This window comes from Peromyscus eremicus, chromosome 19, assembly GCF_949786415.1.
Source record: "Peromyscus eremicus chromosome 19, PerEre_H2_v1, whole genome shotgun sequence".
Taxonomy (NCBI): Eukaryota; Metazoa; Chordata; class Mammalia; order Rodentia; family Cricetidae; genus Peromyscus; species Peromyscus eremicus.
The window spans coordinates 40,925,783-40,931,342 of NC_081435.1; the positions used below are offsets into that span (position 1 = coordinate 40,925,783).

General features: G+C 49.8%; 1 protein-coding gene across 2 annotated transcripts in view; it reads left to right on the forward strand.

Moving 5' to 3' along the window:
* Positions 1-390: 390 nt before the first annotated feature.
* Positions 391-5,560, forward strand: part of Sncaip (synuclein alpha interacting protein) — a 140,415-nt gene continuing 135,245 nt past the window's right edge. Inside the window, exon 1 of one of the 2 annotated variants that reach the window (XM_059245964.1) lies at positions 391-476. The gene's annotated coding sequence lies outside the window, so the exon portion shown is untranslated. Of the gene's footprint in view, positions 477-703; positions 807-5,560 lie in introns of those variants that run through there. The other variant, XM_059245963.1, reaches the window with a different exon arrangement.

Below are 5,560 nucleotides of genomic sequence, written 5' to 3' on the forward strand. Positions count from 1 at the left end.
TCTCTAGCACCACCCCCTCAGGAGCACAGAACATTCTGGGTAAAAATCCCCCAGCCCTGCCCCTTTACTCCTTGGCTAAGTTCTCCAGGGTGGGCGAGACTTGGAGAGGGGAAGGTTGGGGTTTGAAGACGCAGTGCCAAGGCACAACGCTCTGCCAAAACGCTTCTCAGACAGAACAGTTTCTCAGGACCGGGTCCACCTTCCTTTTCTCCGAGAGTATCTTTTCCCGGTTTTATGCTGGAACCTTGGAATGGTTTGGGGACCAATGAGGTGGCAGCGGTTGATTCATGGATCGCGGTGAGGGGAGATTTCATTTCCAAGGAAGAAGGGGGGTGGGGGCGGGGGGGGGCGGGGAAGGACAGCGAAGCCAGAGGGAGAGGCGAGGGAGAAAGTGGAAAGAGGGGGCCAAAAGTAGGAGGGGAGGAGAGGAGAGAGCCTGCGGGGAAGAGCCGAGGCGGCGGAGGTGAACGCGCGAGGTAAGCAGAGGCAGCAGGTTCGCCGGCGGGGGACACCCGGGAAGGCGGCTGCTGGAGAGGGGCGTGGGCCGGGCCAGGACACCAGGGGGACAGTCCCTGCCGGTCGGGCGGCCCCGCACGGTGGTCGCGTCCCCGGGCTCGGCGCCCCACCGCCCCGGGGTGTCCCCGCCCGCGCGCGCCCGTTGGGGGGCCCGGGGAGCGGCGCCGGCCGCCCGGCCGCATTGTGACGTAGCGGGGCCGCGGCAGCGCCTCCGCCGCCCGCCGGGTCTCCTGCGCCCGCCGCTCTCGCCGTCTGTCCGTCCATCCCTCCCTCCGTCCTTCCGTGCTCCGGTGAGTCCAGGTCCCCCCCCCCCCCCGCGCGGGCGCTGCAGGGGAAGAGAGGGAACGCGGGCGGCCGCGGATGAGCCCGTGCAACTTTGCACCCGGGCGACACCCTGAGGGTTCCCCGGTCCCGGGGCCCCCTTTGTGCCTCGGGTCCCTTCTGCCCCGGGCCGCGCGGTGCCGCTGCCGAGAGCCACTGGGGTAGAGCCGCTGTGGTTAAGCCGGGCAGCTTCACCCCGAGGGACCCAAGTCGCTCCCGCCTCGCGGTCCTCGGCTCCGATGCAGGGGATTGTTCTTTTCATTGGCCCTTGCGCCGCCGGCGTTACGCTTGCTGCTACCTCCGATGGTCCCGGAGGAGGCGGGGATGGGCTGTGCCGAGGCTCCTGGGAGCACTCCAGGAGGAGCGAAGGCTTAGTGATAGCCACACTAGTAACTAGAACAATAACAAACGTGAAGGGGATTCCGGGTGGTGTCGCTGCCCGAGGGGAGACCCCGGCCCATCAGCCCCGCGGCGCCTAGGCTGCCCCGTCCAGCCTCGGCTCCTCCTCCCGGCGCTGTCCGGCGTCCCGGGCTTGTCCAAGTCATAAGGAAGGTTTCTTTCCTGACCCTTTCTGTGGCGGTGACTTTCGTCTGCAGGTGGTAAGTGGGGATGAGGCCAATGTTGGCTATTGTCAAATGCCACGTTTTGTTTATTTCTTTTTTTTTTTTAACAAAAAGAAAAGGGGGAATATTCTGAGCCAGTTCTGGCAGCCATACAGTTTCCACAGGAAATACTAGCATTCTTTGAGGAACACGCTACTGCTTGCAGCAAAGAAAGTCTTCAGGAGACAAAAAGGCAAAGGCATTGTTGCTCATTTCCAATGGGCCGCTAGGAGGGTGGAAACGTGTTGTTTTTTCCTGTGGGAACATTGCTTTCCTTGGGAAAGTTAATTAAGGAAACGTTGCTATCTGTGCCCCCCCTTTTTTTTTTTCACTTGCTGGAGGTAGAGCCCCACTCCTCTTGGTTGTTACTGACAAGTGTCCATCAAAGGGCCCCTAAGAAGAAAGAACCGCCGCAGGACAGTCTCGCCACACACCACGTGCTGTGGAGCCCTGCCAGGGTACAGTTTGCTAAATGAAATAAGGGCTATCTGGGGAGGCTTATGAGGATTACATTTGTGCAGATGTCAGTTCTCCGAGGTGTCAGCTCTAAACACATTATGGTCAGGCATCATTTCGGTGCTGAATCTGCAAGCAGGCAAAAACCTATTTCTCATTATGAAGCAGACATCTCCGTTGGGAATAGATTCAAATCTGTATTTCATTTGTACATATTGAAAAATTTAAAAGTCAAGAGAGCAAGATGTGGGAAGGCGGTATGCTAATGTGTACACACCTGGGAGGCAGTGTCTATTGGCTGATTCTGATGTGTCTTGATATTAAATTACTTTCTGCATAACAAAGTGCAGGGAGACACCTTTAAACTGTCCTTACAATTAGGAGAAAAATGTGTGACATTTGGGGACTGATCACAAAAGTCTCTTTCTAAGGGAGCATTAGCTGAGGATTGCCCATAATAGAACACACATGCGTTCCCAGGTCTAGAATCAGAAAGAAGACGATGGTGCTTCTCCTAAGGGTCATAGAGCATCATTCATGTCAGTAATACAGTAAAAATGGAGGTTTGTAAGAGAGCTTTTATCAATCTGAACGTAACCTTTATTGTCCCTAAGCGTTTCGTGAAGGGACTTTACAAGAGCTGAAGTATCTGAAAACGATACTGCATTCATGAAAGTGATAGGTTCTGTTTGTCCGTGTCCAAAGGGAAGTAACTAAACCGAGTGGATTTTTGTGTGCCACGTCACAGCTTTGCTGAGTCCAGACAGCTGTTTGGTGCAGGTGTACAGTGGAAAGAGAGAATAGAAGCCAAAAAAATCTGCGAGCACTGTTGTTTTGGAAGGACTTGGAGGAACTTCACTGGGCCTGGGAGGAAGGGAACCCACAGAAACATCTAAAACATACAAATGCTCTTTGATATGATCAGAGAAAGCCTGGAGCCATGTTTCTTGCCAGAGTTAAGTTGTTCCTTGTGAAAAGAAGAAATCTCCCAAGTAGCAGGTGCATCATTAGAAACAACACAGGGGACTTTCTCTTTTAAATGCAAAATCTAATTGAAGAGCCACAAGAGGATCGGTGACACTCTCCGAGAAAAAGCCTAGGTTTTGGCAATCTTTCAGGTTACAGATGCGAGTCCCATAAGAGACATATGTGTCTTCAGAGACAAATAATATATGGTGAAAATCAAATAGTTGCTTCTGTGCAACATGAACCCAAATATACTTGTTTACTCTTGCTGTTTGGTATGTAAATCCACTTGCAAAGTACAGTTTCCTGAAATGAATACATCATTTGGGTTTCTTAGCTATGTACTGTGCATTATTTTCCAATTAGATAATGGACTTCACGGTTTGTGGTTGGAAACTTAATTCTTTTATTAAGCCTTTAAAATTAATGATCATAGCTGGACATAGTGATGTATACTTGTCATTCCAACACTTGAGAGGTAGGGGGCAGGAGGATCACTACAAGGTCCAGAGTCACCTGGGATACATAACAATTTCCACGCCAGCTAGGGCTTCACAAGCAGAACTAGTCTCAAGAAGGAAAAAAAAAAAATCTGAATCAGAAATAAAATTAATGACCAAAAGAGTGATTGTTCATTGATGCCTGAGCCCAGCAAAAGTGCTAGTTGACTCTTACATTGTTATTGTATATTCATTTTGGGTATATGTAGAATATAGAAGTTTAAAATGCGGGGGTCAGAGAGATGGCTCAGGGGTTAAGAGCACCAGGTGCTGTTCTCGGAACCCTTGCCAGGTAGTTCGAAGTTGAACTCCAGCTCCTGAGTATTTAGTGCCCTCTTCTGGCTTCTGCCAGCATTTGCACACACATGGCACTCTCACTCACAGAGATAGATACACATAAAGAAAACAATAAAATAAATCACACACCCATACACACATGTTCTCCTCATAAGGAAATTAAAAGCGGAGAATAGGATACCTAAAAATTTAAATAATGATGCAGAACATGAAATAAGACATGTTAGAACTGAGTGCCCAGAAACTAAATAATAACTGTGGAGGAATATGAGGAAAGTAAACGTATCTGTTTAGCTATCTTATCAGTTACCCATTGACTCCATAATTTAGTTGCTTAAAACAACTACTAAAGCTCATGGTTCTGTTGGCCAGCAGTTTGGCCTGGGTTCTGCTAATATAGTTTGGGTTCCTGTAGATAAATAATATCATCAGTCAGCTGGGAGGATGGCCTTGGATCTTGAATAGTCTTTACTACTTGTCTGCCTGGTGTCAGGCTGTTATCAGAGTCCATGGGTGAACTGGGACATGAACCTCTCTTTCTTTAGCAGACTGGTCTGGGTCTCTATACACAACACCCACACCATATTCAGAGAGCAGGGAAAGGGGCAAATGAGCAGCCACCAGTGCAGAAACAGGTGCTGAGTACCTGTTCATGCCATGCTAGCTATTCTCCCACCGGCTTACCAAGTTCAAAGTTCACCCCAGATTTGAGGTGTTCAGGAAGACAACACCTGAGCTGGGAAGGAACTACAAAAAAAAAATCATAGCATAAAAAAAAAAAATCTATGAGACACGTGAGTGTAGTTGATTCTCGGAGGAGCATTCTGCTGCAGACTAACCCATGGACCAGAAATGTGGAGCTTGCGTGCTTATGGCGCACTCAGCACGTGAGTTGAGAACTGCCCACTGCGTCATTGTCTCATAAGAATGGTGTAATGGTGATAAAGGACGTACTCCTATCTTTCTGATGGTGGCAGACTTGGGGGGAGGGGGACTCTGGTGGCAGAATCAGCTGGACATGGCTGGAAGGAGGAGAAGGGTGTGTATGGAAAATAAGAAGCAAGGGACCTATCCAGGGGACTCCAGATTTAGGATTGGGTGACGGATAATAGGGCTAGTGAGAGCACAGGATCAGAATCATCCTGAGATTTAAAACAGCTTAAGCAACCGAAAGAAGGACTGCGCTCTCAGGAGACATGGAGAAATCTGTAAGTGATTCATTGGGGGGTGGGGCGAGGAGAGAAGAATTCAGTCCTACAAAGGTTTATTAAAGGAGGCAGCGTGAAAGCAGAAGTACTTCATAAGCTAGAGTCTGCTGAGAGGGTTAGCTGTTGCTTAGGATTGTACTACCGCGGATAGACAAGTGTCTTTGGGTAAAGCACCAGAAAATCAACGTTCTAGGTTTCCTTACTTTTACACTGAAGTCAGGAGGACCTTGTTCAGGATGGAGACAGCTCTTCTAGGTGTGTGGAGAAAGGAGCCAATCTCTGGCCTTAGGCCTGGCATAGCAGACCCCTTTGGCCTAGCCAGGGTGGCGTGCATGTTCCTGAGCGAAAGCATTGCTTTTCAGCCTCCCCAAAGTGACAGGCCATAGGGAGTCGATAAGTGCATCCTCCAGAACACCGACTCTAGCCTCAGGGCTACTCAAGGGTGGCACAATCAACAGATGCCCACTGCAGAAGAACACTTGACAACTGATTTGGGCCTGGCCACTGGGAAGTAGGCAGGAAGCAACAAGTGAGGCATATTCACAGTGAGCCATGGGTGCACTAATAAAAAGTTAAACCCATGGAGTAGTCGGGTTTTCTCACGGAGAGCAAAGAGAGAAAAGGCGGGCTTGCACAACGCCTCATCTGGATTCCTTCACAAATGTTAGCGGACATTTTACTAGGAAGGAATGGA